General features: G+C 43.5%; 1 long non-coding RNA gene across 1 annotated transcript; it reads right to left on the bottom strand.

The window, feature by feature from the left end:
* Positions 1–8,493: 8,493 nt before the first annotated feature.
* On the bottom strand, positions 8,494–16,190 carry LOC149984019 (uncharacterized). Its single transcript, XR_016495596.1, has 2 exons — positions 15,867–16,190; positions 8,494–12,899 (listed from the first exon to the last, which is right to left on the bottom strand). It is a non-coding gene; the product is annotated as an uncharacterized LOC149984019 (long non-coding RNA).
* Between the last annotated feature and the right edge of the window lie 299 nt (positions 16,191–16,489).

The following is a 16,489-nucleotide window of genomic DNA, read 5'->3' as shown; positions in this document are numbered from 1 at the left end:
AGTGTCTGCTGCTCGACATGCCGTTGAGACCCTGGCCACCCAAGTCTCCAACCTCACAGAACAGGTTCACCATCTCCGCCTCGATCCACCGGCCACTTCCAGGGCTTTCGAATCTCCGGAGCCCAGAATCAATAACCCGCCGTGTTACTCTGGGGAGCCCACTGAATGCCGCTCGTTCCTCACCCAGTGTGATATTGTGTTTTCTCTCCAGCCCAACACTTACTCCAGGAGCACTGCTCGTGTCGCCTACGTCATATCTCTCCTTATTGGACGGGCTCGTGAGTGGGGCACGGCAATCTGGGAGGCAAGGGCCGAGTGTACTAACCAGTATCAGGACTTTAAGGAGGAGATGATACAGGTTTTTGATCGATCTGTTTTTGGGGAGGAGGCTTCCAGGGCCCTGTCTTCCCTATGTCAAGGCAATCGATCCATAACAGACTACTCTATTGAGTTTCGCACTCTTGCTGTCTCCAGTGGCTGGAACGAGCCGGCCTTGCTCGCTCGTCTTCTGGAGGGTCTCCGCGCAGAGGTAAAGGATGAGATTCTCTCCCGGGAGGTTCCTTCCAGCGTGGATTCCTTAATTGAACTCGCTATTCGCATTGAGCGACGGGTTGATCTTCGTCACCGAGCTCGTGGAAAGGAGCTCGCGCTCTCCGTCGCCCCCCTCTCCGCATCACTACCATCTTCCTCTGCCGGCTCGGGTGCTGAGCCCATGCAGCTGGGAGGTATCCGCATCTCGACTAAGGAGAGGGAACGGAGAATCACCAACCGCCTCTGTCTCTATTGCGGTTCCGCTGGTCATTTTGTCACTTCATGTCCAGTAAAAGGCCAGAGCTCGTCAGTAAGCGGAGGGCTACTGGTGAGCGCTACTACTCCTGTCTCTCCTTCAAGATCCTGCACTACCTTGTCGGTCCATCTACGCTGGACCGGTTCGTCAGCTTCCTGCAGTGCCTTAATAGACTCTGGGGCGGAGGGCTGTTTTATGGACGAGACCTGGGCTCGGGAACATGACATTCCTCTCAGACAGTTAAAGGAGCCCACGGCCTTGTTCGCCCTGGATGGTAGTCCTCTCCCCAGGATTCAGCGTGAGACGCTACCTTTAACCCTCACTGTTTCTGGTAATCATAGTGAAACCATTTCTTTTTTAATTTTTCGTTCACCTTTTACACCTGTTGTTTTGGGCCATCCCTGGCTAGTTTGTCATAATCCTTCCATTAATTGGTCTAGTAATTCTATCCTCTCCTGGAACGTCTCTTGTCATGTGAAATGTTTAATGTCTGCTATCCCTCCTGTTTCCTCTGTCTCTTCTTCACAGGAGGAGCCTGGTGATTTGACAGGGGTGCCGGAGGAATATCACGATCTGCGCACGGTGTTCAGTCGGTCCAGGGCCACCTCTCTTCCTCCACACCGGTCGTATGATTGTAGTATTGATCTCCTTCCGGGAACCACCCCCCCCCGGGGTAGACTATACTCTCTGTCGGCTCCCGAACGTAAGGCTCTCGAAGATTATTTGTCTGTAGCTCTTGACGCCGGTACCATAGTCCCCTCCTCCTCTCCCGCCGGAGCGGGGTTTTTTTTTGTCAAGAAGAAGGACGGGTCTCTGCGCCCCTGCATAGATTATCGAGGGCTGAATGACATAACAGTGAAGAATCGTTATCCGCTTCCTCTTATGTCTTCAGCCTTCGAGATCCTGCAGGGAGCCAGGTTTTTCACTAAGTTGGACCTTCGTAACGCTTACCATCTCGTGCGCATCAGGGAGGGGGACGAGTGGAAGACGGCGTTTAACACTCCGTTAGGGCACTTTGAATACCGGGTTCTTCCTTTCGGCCTCGCTAACGCTCCAGCTGTCTTTCAGGCATTAGTCAATGATGTCCTGAGAGACATGCTGAACATCTTTGTTTTCGTTTACCTTGACGATATCCTGATTTTTTCACCGTCACTCCAGATTCATGTTCAGCACGTTCGACGTGTCCTCCAGCGCCTTTTAGAGAATTGTCTTTTTGTGAAGGCTGAGAAGTGCACTTTTCATGCCTCCTCCGTCACATTTCTCGGTTCTGTTATTTCCGCTGAAGGCATTAAGATGGATCCCGCTAAGGTCCAAGCTGTCATTGATTGGCCCGTCCCTAAGTCACGCGTCGAGCTGCAGCGCTTTCTCGGCTTCGCGAACTTCTATCGTCGTTTCATCCGTAATTTCGGTCAGGTGGCAGCTCCTCTCACAGCCCTTACTTCTGTCAAGACGTGCTTTAAGTGGTCCGTTTCCGCCCAGGGAGCTTTTGATCTCCTCAAGAATCGTTTTACATCCGCTCCTATCCTTGTTACACCTGACGTCTCTAGACAGTTCGTTGTCGAGGTTGACGCGTCAGAGGTGGGCGTGGGAGCCATTCTTTCTCAGCGCTCCCTCTCTGACGACAAGGTCCACCCATGCGCGTATTTTTCTCATCGCCTGTCGCCGTCGGAACGTAACTATGATGTGGGTAACCGCGAACTGCTCGCCATCCGGTTAGCCCTAGGCGAATGGCGACAGTGGTTGGAGGGGGCGACCGTTCCTTTTGTCGTTTGGACTGACCATAGGAACCTTGAGTACATCCGTTCTGCCAAACGACTTAATGCGCGTCAGGCGCGTTGGGCGCTGTTTTTCGCTCGTTTCGAGTTCGTGATTTCTTATCGTCCGGGCTCTAAGAACACCAAGCCTGATGCTTTGTCTCGTCTCTTCAGTTCTTCAGTAGCCTCCACTGACCCCGAGGGGATTCTCCCTGAGGGGCGTGTTGTCGGGTTGACTGTCTGGGGAATTGAGAGGCAGGTAAAACAAGCGCTCACTCACACTCCGTCGCCGCGCGCTTGTCCTAGGAACCTTCTTTTCGTTCCCGTTCCTACTCGTCTGGCCGTTCTTCAGTGGGCTCACTCTGCCAAGTTAGCCGGCCACCCTGGCGTTCGGGGTACGCTTGCTTCCATTCGCCAGCGTTTTTGGTGGCCCACCCGGGAGCATGACACGCGTCGTTTCGTGGCTGCTTGTTCGGTCTGCGCGCAGATTAAGTCCGGTAACTCTCCTCCTGCCGGCCGTCTCAGGCCGCTTCCTATTCCCTCTCGACCGTGGTCTCACATCGCCTTAGATTTTGTCACCGGACTGCCTTCGTCAGCGGGGAAGACTGTTATTCTTACGGTTGTCGATAGGTTCTCTAAGGCGGCTCATTTCATTCCCCTTGCTAAGCTTCCTTCTGCTAAAGAGACGGCACAAATCATCATCGAAAATGTTTTCAGAATTCATGGCCTTCCGTCGGACGTCGTTTCGGACAGAGGTCCGCAATTCACGTCTCAATTTTGGAGGGAGTTTTGCCGTTTGATTGGGGCTTCCGTCAGTCTCTCTTCCGGCTTTCACCCCCAGTCTAACGGTCAAGCAGAATGGGCCAATCAGACTATTGGTCGCATCTTACGCAGTCTTTCTTTTCGTAACCCTGCGTCTTGGTCAGAACAGCTCCCCTGGGCAGAATATGCCCACAACTCGCTTCCTTCGTCTGCGACCGGGCTATCTCCTTTTCAGAGTAGCCTCGGGTACCAGCCTCCGCTGTTCTCATCTCAGTTCGCCGAGTCCAGCGTCCCCTCCGCTCAGGCTTTTGTCCAACGTTGCGAGCGCACCTGGAAGAGGGTCAGGTCTGCACTTTGCCGTTATAGGACGCAGACTGTGAGGGCTGCTAATAAGCGTAGAACTAAGAGTCCTAGATATTGTCGCGGTCAGAGAGTTTGGCTCTCCACTCAGAACCTTCCCCTTAAGACGGCTTCTCGCAAGTTGACCCCGCGGTTCATTGGTCCGTTCCGTATTTCTCGGGTCATTAATCCTGTCGCAGTTCGACTTCTTCTTCCGCGATACCTTCGTCGCGTCCACCCGGTCTTCCATGTCTCCTGCATCAAGCCCGTCCTTTGCGCCCCCGCTCGTCTTCCCCCCCCCCCCCCCATCCTTGTCGAGGGCGCACCCATCTACAGGGTCCGTAGAATTTTGGACATGCGTCCTCGGGGCCGTGGTCACCAGTACCTCGTAGATTGGGAGGGGTACGGTCCTGAGGAGAGGAGTTGGGTTCCCTCTCGGGACGTGCTGGACCGTGCGCTGATCGAGGATTTCCTCCGTTGCCGCCAGGTTTCCTCCTCGAGTGCGCCAGGAGGCGCTCGGTGAGTGGGGGGGTACTGTCATGTACTGTCATGTTGTGTCTTGTCTCTGTCCTTTCCCTTCACCCTGTCTCCCTCTGCTGGTCGTTATTAGGTTACCTTTTCTCCCCCGCTTTCCCCCAGCTGTTCCTTGTCTCCTCCTAACTACCCATTCACCCCGTTTCCCACCTGTTCCCTTTTTCCCTCTGATTAGGTCCCTATATCTCTCTCTGTTTTTGTTCCTGTCCTTGTCGGATTCTTGTTTGTTGTGTTTCATGCCTGAGCCAGACTATCGTCATGTTTGCTGTAACCTTGTCCTGTCCTGTCGGAATCTGCCGGTCTATCTGAGCCTACCACAGTTTGGTTATTAAAGAAGCTCTGTTTAAGTTAGTTCGCTTTTGGGTCCTCATTCACTCACCGTAACACCCTTACCTTAATCGTAATCCTAACCCTAACCCTAGTGATAGCATTTCCCCCTTTCCAGCATTTTTTCAAAAATATTCCCGTCATTTTGGCCTCTATTCAATCAGATCGAACATTAACCCGCATTGGTGATGTTGGAGGTGTAACTACAGTATGAGCAGACAAATACAGTAGTTGAGCGACTGCTTTTGTGTGTCACAAACCACTCCCTCCTTTTCATCCCTACCACATTAGAAGTTCGAAACAGCGATAGAAAGTGTAGGCTAATGCATGTTTTCATATTAATTGGATGGGGGGGGGGGGGGGGGGGATTTATAGCCTATTTGCCTAATGAGGTGCAGACAAAAGAACATCACGCATTCAAGTGTTTGAAGGCGGCTACATGCACTAATAACACGGCTGCATGGGATTTGTCGGATTATTAAATCAGGTAGTTTTGTTGCATCTGATGGCAGTGTCCGCAATAAGCTAACACAATGAGCCGCTTGTCGATTTGACAGCTCTAATGCAGTTCCACCTCTGACACTGCCAAAACAACCACTATTTGGGTGTTAGCTAGCGCAGATCTGATATAATCTAGCCCTTTCCCTTGATAAATGTATTATTTTAAGTTGGATATAATTATTATTAACATTATTATTTGCATTTGGGTAACTGACTGCCCCTTGCCGGCATTAAGTATTTTCCCAGTATTTCAATTAAACATTCCATTTTGAATTGGGTAAACTGATTGAGGAATTTGAGTTGGGTATTAAATATACATTTTAATGATTAGGATTTAGGTAAACTGACTTGAGTGAACTTTTTACTTTGAGTTGGATAAACATAATATTTTTTAGCTTCAAACCTAAACCTAACGCTAGCCACAAAGCGACTCTTTCTTTTTCGGGGGGAACTCAGTCGGGGTCTCAACTAGGGCTGTGGCAGTCACGAAATGTTGTCAGCCGGTGATTGTCAAGCAAATAACTGTCGGTCTCACGATAATTGTCCGTTAATTACCATGGACACATTAAGCATCTCCTCGCTTCCACACATAGCCTACAAGCCATTTAAAAAGTTTTTTAAAAAATCGATGTAATATAGCCTACACCTTCACAATAAATCCATTATTTATTTTAGACAGCCCTGAAGAAGCATGATCTTATTTCAGAAGAAAATAATCGCATACTCTGATGTTATGTTAGGTGGCTACGCCAAATAGCTGTGGACTACACTAGGCAGACAAGATTTGCTTATAATTCCATGGCATTATTTTATAGTATTTTATAGTTTGAGGAATACAATTGAACAAGCTGAATAAAATATAAATATTTTCTCCAAACGATTTGCAGCTATTCTGTGTTGAGCGTTTAACAAAGAAATAGGTACTCCTATATGCTTAATTTAGAGTTATTAACATAACTTTAGTTGTTCTTCAAACGTTGGGCTATATGTTTTGATTTGTAATACATTGTAAGGCTGCATGATGAGACTCTAAAGATGATTTGAAAAAAGTAATTTGAAAGATATGAGCTCCGCTTGGTTTTTTTATGTAGGCTGTACACACTTCAATAGACTCTCATTCACAATTTGACAAGCACTTGATAATGTCTCAAATTTTACTTCGGCATCCCCTTTGTGGCCATAATGCACCCTAAAAATATCTATGCCTTTTGTGGCCCGGAGCGCTGTGTTGTGCCCTTCTCCCTGACTGTGCTGCACAATCCAAAGCACCTCTCACTCACATGGTTCTCTGTCACGTGATATAAAAATAAATATTCCAAACATAGTCTGGGACAGTTGTGAGATGCGATAGATCCCAAAATTAATACAACCACTAGCATCAAAAAATTTTTTTTTTACAATGAGGCTTGACGCAACAGATCAGAACATTTAGCTTAATGAAAAAATATTTGGCTTTTTTTTCACATTATATGTGCAGCAATGCACGGTAATAGGCAATACGTGCAAATGTTCCGTTAGCGGAAAACCCCATTATCAAAAGTGACCCCAAATGCATGTAATGCCTTTATTATAAAGGTGTATTTTTATGGTGAAAATTATCTTCCCCAATCTTGAAACTCACACGCTGTTTATATACGCCAGTTAGGCTCCACATCCCTTTTGAAACAAACGAACGTGCTTCATTTTGAAAAGTTATTTGGCCACTTTTTTTTATTAAAACATATAGGCCTATGGGCTAGGCTACATGAGGTGAGTGACTATGATTCTAAAAAGTTTTTTTTAAAAAGGCATTTTTTTCTTATGATAGCCATCATTCATAGTGATAATATATAATTCACAAGTGATAGGCTAATATTGCCACCCGTCAGACTATTCTTGATTTAATCTTGTCCTTACGTACACTAAATAATATAAGTGTGACATTTTTATTTATTTAGAATGGACCATTATCATGCACCTGTATCGAAACAGGGGCAGCGGGGAAAAAATACGTAATCTATCCAAATAGCGAATGGAGGACGCTTTTCCTCTTGGTTTATTTTCACGTTAGCCAGGTAAATTATACCGCTGTTGTAAATATAAGCAATTTGCTTAGTATTAGGATATTTTATTAGCGGCCATCACTCTGTTTTCTCCCACAAGGGCATAGCCTATATAAATGTTGCACAACATGAGCTCATGGGCTCTCATTAAGTATTTGATTAGATTTTCGATTACATTTGCATTGATGTCAGAGTGATTAGAGGTACAATAGAGTGCTGAGTTCCAGGCAGTTAGCAAGTTCGGTAGGCTACTAATGACCAGCAGCAGCATCAGAGCTTTGAGAAGCCTAATTACCGTGACTAAACGGTCATGTGGAATTTGACAGGCTTCATCACTCGTGACCGCCGGTGTGGCAGTAATGCGGTCACTGCAACAGCCCTAGTCACAACATACTGTTGAGTGTTAGAATAATAGAATACACAAGTTGCAATTTTGAAATTTGGTTGTGCATCAGCAGTTTTCCTCTTGGTACAGTATATCAGTCACTGACAGTCACCCAATTAGCCCATGTCAGTTAACATTTTGTAGATTGGTAAATGAGTCTAGCCAGCTTTCTAAACTTGTTGTAATCATGTTTGAATTTACAATCGGGCATGCAGGGCATGTGCCCAGGGCCCTGACCTCCAGGGGGCCAACATAGATTTTCCTAGTCACTCTCACTCAGATATCATATTAACCTGGCATAAGTCATGGCAACATGTACGGAATTGCAGGAAATTAGTTGTAAAACTGACATTTTCTCCCCGCCCCATGGCAAAATGTAAAGAACTACTTAGGGCCCCGAAAAGGCTAGGGCCGGCCGTGCCTAACCCTACCTTAGCTCCCCCCCTCACCTCTCTGGTCTGGGAGGGCGGCCGGGGAGGGAAGTAAAACATATGTTCAGCATGTGTTGTAACGGCAGCCCTCCAATCCCAACTCTCTCAGCCTCTCTAACACCTTGCTCCAGGCAGGTGCGCCCTTTGTTCTGATTGTGTCCAAATCCTAATTGTGCCCACTTTTGTAGATAGGGTGAGATGATCAAAAGGCACATTGTGATCTGATTGCCATCAGATCTTACTGAACACCTTTGGAGATAGTCAGGCACACATTGTGTCTGGATATCTCACAAGTGTATACGGATCTAGACAGTGAAACCATTTAAATCATCAGTATCCTGACTTCTAAAATCATTGACAGGTAAATTATATTTTGAAATAATATTTACTTACAGGCAGGGACCAAGAAATCTGGAAATGTCCTTCATAGCTTGTTCTTCATAGCACTTTTATTTCCATGACTTTTTTTCTCATTTCTCTTGTCACTCTGCAGCAGATATATGGTGAGCAATATGTTTAGAACATCAAAATGCAATAAAATCACTGTATCAAATCGCAATACATATAGAATCGTGGGAATCACAATATATATTGTAGTGAAAATTCTACAAAGGGACACTCAAAGTCAATCTTAAATGAATCTTCCTTTATTGTCAGCATGCTGGAGAGGTACCAACCAACTCAATGCAACAAGTACACATGTCAATCAGGAGCTCCACCCGGGGCAGTCCCGTTAGTTCTCTTTTACACAGACAAGTTATACTTGCATGATTTAGCTTATTCATCATTCATAATTAATTTATCAATAACTTTGCTTCCTTCATGTGACCAACCAATACTGGTTCATAACATGTGACTGACCAATACCTCACGAGGCTTCTCTCTCTAAACTGAGACCTTAAAACTGAGATATCTTTCTTTCTCAAAACAAGGGTCTGGGTGTACTACCAAATTGCAGATACTGATAGTGAGGATTTGTTCAATCAGTCACTTGCATGAACACAGAAATTGTCTATTAGAAAAGCACAACCAGTAAAAATGTCCATCACATTTCATGTTGGCCCCAAACATGATAATGTCGTATCGTGAGGTCCCTGGCAATTCCCAGCCCTACTATATTTGTTTTCCGGTGATTTAAGACTGGGCTTAATAGGCTACTGTCCCGATAACAGCTATACACATAAATATTCCAAGAATCTCTCTCATCCCTTAAATGGTCACCACATGAAAGAGCTGAGTATATCTGAATGTATGTATAAAATACAATTAATGGATTGTATAAATAAAAACGACACCAAGTGCAAAAAGCAAAAATCGCTACTCAATTTCTGGTTGTTAAAATTCTATTAATTTTCCTATTTTCCGTTTATGTGACAAAACAAGCAAGTAGAGAATCATTGTACCATCTAAACTGCTGTGGAAATATATTTTCAGTTGATTGAAGCTGGTGTACAAAACCGAAAGTAAGAGAAACAAAAACTAATTGTAAGAACGGGAAGCATAGATATAGCACACATAGAACAGATCTACCGATTCTGAGACTTTAAATGCGAATTACATATATATAACTCAAATTTCTTGCATTCAATAAGAATTACATATTTTCATATACATTTGGTCAGGTCATCCAAAAAGTTACATATTAAAGCCTTAACGTAGCACAAGACTGATTTATTCATCCTGCTCCCATCCACACCGCAGATTTTCATACCATACCTGCCTACACCTACTGACTGGTCCCGACCTACAGTGTGTAACGTCTGCTTCCAACTCACACTCTCAAACACATAGATCCCCTGAACGCTGCTCACTCTCCAGATCCCAATCACCTGAATTCTGAACCCCTGTTCACACACCTGTATGTCATTTACACACAGTATTTAGTTCAGTTCTTTGCACCCCATCATCGGAGCTCTGTTTTAGTTCCGTATTAGTCCTTCCATGTATCATATTTATTGGCCATCCTTGCTAACGACACCTTTTTGCCTATTCCCTGCCTGTACTTTTGCCTATCAGATTTCCTGTCATCAACCTCTTGCCTGATCTCCCGGACTACGTTATTAAACTTTTCCCTGCCTGTACTGCTACCTTTTTGGAGTCACTGTGTATGACCTTCTGCCTGTCCCTGGACCCAGCTACCTGCCTCCTCCTGTGGTCCTTTACCAATAAACACCTGCTGCGCCCTGCGCTTGAAACCAGCACTCTGTCTCCCATCATAGTCATTGCACAGTACCATGCACATTTTATTTTAGGCGTATGTGACACAGCTCACTTGCCAGCTATGGTTGCAGAAATGTTGAGCCCTATAGGTAATATCAAAATGCGCAAAAATCACCTAAGAAATAGGTTAAATAACCACAGATTCTCACATGGCCCATAATGTTAGGCTATCCGTATTACTGGGCTGTATCAGCCAATAGGCTAAACATAGTTTACAGAGGGCAGAGTTTGAGAGACTTGCACTTTTTCTTGAGCTACGTATAGCCTACCTTAAGTGGGACGATTTTCAGTTGGAGGCAAATATGGGTGATACATATTTATTTCTAGGCAATGTAGTAAACTATAGCCTAATCATATTTCTGAAGTAAATTTCCTTGGAAAGATAGCTGTCCCCTGTTTTTCCACCCATGCATATGCTATGGCCTATTTAATTGTGATGTTGAGGTTGGATCTCCACCTATGGCTATTGAACTTGAAGCAGCGAGAATGATGAGAGCAAACACCTACACTTTCTCTTGAGCAATGTTTTGCATATAGGACATAGCCTACATTTTAGGAGGATGACTTGCCGGCAGAGACAAATTAATGGGTAATCAATATTTATTGAAAAGGAAAAGGAGCAATGCTAGCTCCCCCTTGCAAAGGAGCACACATGTAAAGCAAATACCAATAAAGGAATAATGTGTAAATCAGAAATTTGCCTAAAGAGTCCTTCATATTGTACATTATGTTAGACAGTGGCCTCACTCATGCTTATCGGAATCTATGCACCTTTACACATTCGTTTGGATATCTTCTGTACTTCATCGTTATAGCGATTTGTCTGGAAAATGCTACAAGTTTCACCGAATATAATGTACAGGATTTCATTATTACAGATTCTTAATTAGTACAGGTCTAAACCATACCAAACCATACGACCGTGGTTTGGTTTCCTCCAAACCATTGATCAGTGATAATTCACTGACAAGAGTCTCTTTCACTCATTGAGGGTTGATAGGCTGTTATAATGTACTAGCATTAAGTAATTTAAACTGAACTATACATGTATTGGGGATGCATGGGAAGGTGAGCTTGTGGTGGGATGGTCTTTGGGTTCTCCCATTCCCACTCCTGCTATTACAGTCTTTGGCCTTTCTGTATGATGTTTTCAAATATTGGTTTTGCACTGGCATTGGGCATTGGAAAGGGAGAAGCCTTTTTCTTTCATTAGGGATGATATCTCTTCATAAATATCTTTATTTCTAAAGCCTATGCTTGATCTAATTTCGATTGGACTGTGGCATCTGACCACAGTACCAGTAGGCACTTGGTTTCTAATGAGCACCATGAGCTTAATTCTGGAGGAATGGTAGCGGTATCGTTGTCCATAATTACTACCTCAACTGGCCAGTGTGAGTTTTCGGAGAGGTTGGGACAACCGTGATGTTTGCCAAATGTATATGGTTGTCTTGTCAGGAGTCATTTACACTTCTAGGACATCTTACAAGTTGCATCTTCGACTACCCTTGGACAAAGATGGTGGATAAATGAAGATAGTTCATTTAAGCTGTTTAAGCTGTCTGTTAAAAATATTCAATATTCCTGTCTGTGTAAGTGAGCGTTCCCTCTTTTTTTGCGTGAGCTTGCTTTCCCGTGTCAGCTTGTGTTCCTCCATAATATTTTTCATGCTCACAAGAGTTGGGGAACAGCTAGCTTTGGTGTACTTATTGTCTCTCCCCGCTCCCCCACATGCCCTGACAAAAAAAATTGCCAGTAAGGTGTCTCTCTCTGGTGACACTCCCTCCGTGGGGCAGGGGCAATAAATAGACCAGAGTGGCCCCGCCCAGATCAGAAAAAAATAGGGAATGAGATGTCTCACTTTCTCTACGGTCTCTGCCTCCTTAGGTGATCAGGAAGATCTAATCACAATCAGATCACAATGCGTCTTTTGATTGTCTACACCTGCCCCCACCCTTACATCCAGGCCAACCAGTAACGCCTCCATTCACGGCACCCAGCAAAAACACAGCACTGGTGAAGCAATTTCTTTCAGCCCTTCCTTTTTCCCCCTTTCATATTCTGATGTGGAGCGTTTTCTGCTGAATAGATGTTTACTTTATTTTGGTTCTGTCGAATTCCTCAGCAAGCTCCGCTTCCATGGCTTGGGTTGGGTGCTTGTGGGCCTTATAAGGTTCAGTGTGGCAGAGATGGGGTTTTACTTCTGGGTGAATTCCTGAACACTCTCCCTCTCTCTTCCTCCCTCTGTTCAAATCAAATCAAATTTATTTATATAGCCCTTCTTACATCAGCTGATATCTCAAAGTGGTGTACAGAAATCCCTTCTAAAACCCCAAACAGCAAGCAATGCAGGTGTAGAAGCACAGTGGCTAGGAAAAACTCCCTAGAAAGGACAAAACCTAGGAAGAAACCTAGAGAGGAACCAGGCTATGAGGGGTGGCCAGTCCTCTTCTGGCTGTGCCGGGTGGAGATTATAACAGAACATGGCCAAGATGTTCAAATGTTCATGAATGACCAGCATGGTCAAATAATAATAATCACAGTAGTTGTCGAGGGTGCAGCAAGTCAGCACCTCAGGAGTAAACGTCAGTTGGCTTTTCATAGCCGATCATTAAGAGTATCTCTACCGCTCCTGCTGTCTCTAGAGAGTTGAAAACATCAGGTCTGGAACAGGTAGCACGTCCGGTGAACAGGTCAGGGTTCCATAGCCCTAGGCTGAACAGTTGAAACTGGAGCAGCGGCATGGCCAGGTGGACTGGGGACAGCAAGGAGTCATCATGCCAGGTAGTCCTGAGGCATGGTCCTAGGGTTCAGGTCCTCCGAGAGAGAAAGAGAGAATTAGAGAGAGCATACTTAAATTCACAAAGGACACTGGATAAGACAGGAGAAGTACTCCAGATATTTATAACAGACTGACCCTAGCACCCCGACACATAAACTACTGCAGCAGTAATACTGGAGGCTGAGACAGGAGGGGTCAGGAGACACTGTGGCTCCATCCGATGTTCCCCTCCTTCTCTTCCTCCCCCTCTTGCTCTCTCTCCTCTCTCCCTCTATTTGTCTTCCACCTCCTGTAATTCTCTCTCTGTCTCTGTGACAGGTTCCATGGATTGCTATAGTATCCAACAGAAAGTGATCAATGTTCACAGAGAGACAACCAGACATCAAACATTAATTTATTTTCATGTATTTCCACTAAACACAGTTATAATTGATTCCATCTTGTGCAAGAATACGTACAGTGCCTTCAGAACCGAGGGCTCTCTATGGTCAGGGCGTGACAAAAACAATTGAATCAATTTTAGAATTAGGCTGTAACCTAACAAACTGTGGAAAAAGTCAAGGGGTCTGAATACTTTGTGAAAGCACTGTACATGATTTAATTTAACTTATTTGGGACTGGTGGGCAGTATTGAGTAGCTTGGATAATAAAGATTCCATAGTAAACTGCCTGCTACTCAGGCCCAAAAGCTAAAATGTGAACATAATTAGATTTGGACAGAAGACACTCTGAAGTTTCTAAAACTGTTTGAATGATGTCTGTGAGTATAACAGAACTCATATGTCAGGCAAAAACCTGAGAAGAAGTCCAACCAGGAAGTGAGAAATCTGGGGTTTTTAGGTTTTCAAGTCTTTGCCTATCCAATATACAGTGTCTATGGGGTCATATTGCACTTCCTACGGCTTCCCATAGATGTCAACAGAACCCTGTTTCAGTCTTCTACTGTGAAGGGGGAGCGAATGAGAGCAGTTTGAGTCAGGTGTCTGGCAGAATGAACATGAGCTAAATCATGCGCGTGACCGTGAGAGGTAGCTGCATTCCGTTTCATTTCAACATTATTGAAGATTTATGATAAAAACACCCTAAAGATTGATTCTATACATCGTTTGACATGTTTCTACGAACTGTAATATCACTTTAACTTTTCGCCAGAACTAAGTAATCGCGCATTGAGCGTTTGGATTACTGGGCTAAACGCGCGAACAAAAAGGAGGTATTTGGACATAAATTATGGACTTTATCGAACAAAACAAAAATGTATTGTGGAACTGGGATTCCTGGGAGTGCATTCCGATCAAGATCATCAATGGTAAGTGAAGATTTATAACGCTATTTCTGACTTTTGTGACACCTCCCCTTCTTTCGAAGATGGCTGTATGTTTTTCTGTGTCTAGGTGCTGACCTAACATAATCGCAAGGTGTGCTTTTGCTGTAAAGCCTTTTTGAAATCTGACACAGCAGTTGCATTAAGGATACCTTTATCTATAATTCCATCTTTTATTCATGTTTATTATGAGTATTTCTGTAATTTGAGATCTGACACAGCGGTTGCATTAAGGAGATATTTATCTATAATTCCATCTGTTATCAATATTTATTATGAGTATTTCTGTCATTTGATATGGCTCTCTGCACTTTCACCGAATGTTTGTTTGAGACAATGCATTTCTGAACATAACACACCAATTTCAAATGAGGTTTTTGGACATAAAGATTAACTTTATCGAACAAAACACACATTTATTGTGTAATGTGAAGTCCTGTGAGTGCCATCTGATGAAGATCATCAAAGGTTAGTGATTCATCTAATCGCTATTTCTGACGTTTGTGAGCCCTCTGGAAAATGGCTGTATGGTTTTCTGTGAATAGGTGCTGACCTAACCTAACATCGTTTGGTGTGCTTTTGCCGTAAAGCCTATTTGACATCGGACACTGTGGCTGGATTAACAAGAAGTTTATCTTTAAAATGGTGTCTAATACTTGTATGTTTGAGGAATTTTAACTATGGGATTTCTGTTGTTTTGTATTTGGCGCCTTGCAATTTCACTGGCTGTTAGCGAGGTCGGACGCTACCATCCCACATATCCCAGAGAAGTTAACAAGTAATTCCCCATTTTATATATATATTTTTTGCATAAATTCATTTTTGGCATTGTTGACTTGAACATGTGAACGTTCATGTTCCTTAATAACAAACTCGTAAGTGATCTGTAAATTTGAATACAAATGTTAAATTATAAGTCAGCTTTATTTCTCAAATGTTCTACCTTTCGAGATGTTAAAATAAAATGTACTTTATCTTCTTACGGCTGCAATCCCGTTAATGGGAGCGATTTGACAACAGCCAGTCAAAGTGTAGGGCGCCATTTTCAAAATCTCATAATTAACATTCCTCAAACATACATGTGTCTCATACCATTTTAAAGCTATTCTCGTTGTTAATCCCACCAAAGTGTCCGATTTCAAATATGCTTTTCAGCAATAGCACTACAAACGATTATATTAGGTCTCCACCAAACCACAATAAGCACAGCCATTTTCCAGCGAAATATAGCATTCACAAAAAGCAGAAATAGAGATAAAATTAACACTAACCTTGAATTATCTTCATCAGATGACACTCATAGGACTTCATGTTACACAATACATACATGTTTTGTTTTATAAAGTTCATATTTATATAAAAAAATCTTAGTTTACATTGGCGTATTAGATTCACTAGTTCCAAAAACATCAAGTGAATTTGCATAGTCACATTATTTCAAGAGAAATAATCATCATAAATGTAGACTATAATACAATGATGATGATAATACATGATTATACACATGGAATTATAGATATACCTCTCCTTAATGCAACCGCTGTGTCAGATTTCAAAAAAACTTTACGGAAAAAGCAACCCATGCAATAATCTGAAACGGAGCTCAGAACAGTAGTCAAATTAGCCGCCATGTTGTAGTTAACAGAAACTAGAAAATACATGATAAATGTTTCCTTACCTTTGATGAACTTCATCAGAATGCAGTCCTAGGAATCGCAGGTCCACAATAAATGCTTGATTTGTTCGAAAATGTCTGTTATTTATGTCCAATTAGCTACTATGGTTAGCGCGTTTGGTAAACAATTCCAAAGTCACAAAGCGCGTCCACTATAACTTGAAGAAATGTCCAAAAGTTCCGTAAAAGTCAGTAGAAACATTTCAAACGATGTACTGAATCAATCTTTAGAATGTTGTTTACATATATCTTGAATAACGTTCCAACCGGAGAATTAGAATGACTTCAGATGACCGGTGGAACGCAGGTCCTTCCCCTATGAACGTGCACGGTGAAAGCATGGTCAACTCGTGGCAGTGGTGACTATTTCCTGTCTCATTTGACCCCCCTTCTCATTAGAGTCATCAGACAAAGTTCTATTGACAGTTGACATCTAGTGGAAGGCGTAGGAAGTGAAAACTCATCCATATCTCGCTGTAATTTCAATGAGAGCTTGGTTGAAAATCTGCCACCCCCAGAAAAAATACAGACAGGAAGTGGAATTTCTCAGGCTTTTGCCTGCAATATGAGTTCTGTTATACTCACAGACATAATTCAAAGAGTTTTAGAAACTTCAGAGTATTTTC

The sequence above is a fragment of the Oncorhynchus mykiss genome, chromosome 4 (genome assembly GCF_057628025.1).
Source record: "Oncorhynchus mykiss isolate SJ-2025 chromosome 4, ASM5762802v1, whole genome shotgun sequence".
NCBI lineage: Eukaryota > Metazoa > Chordata > Actinopteri > Salmoniformes > Salmonidae > Oncorhynchus > Oncorhynchus mykiss.
Note: the sequence above shows the minus strand (reverse complement) of the source record. Positions and strands in the feature narration are given on the sequence as shown.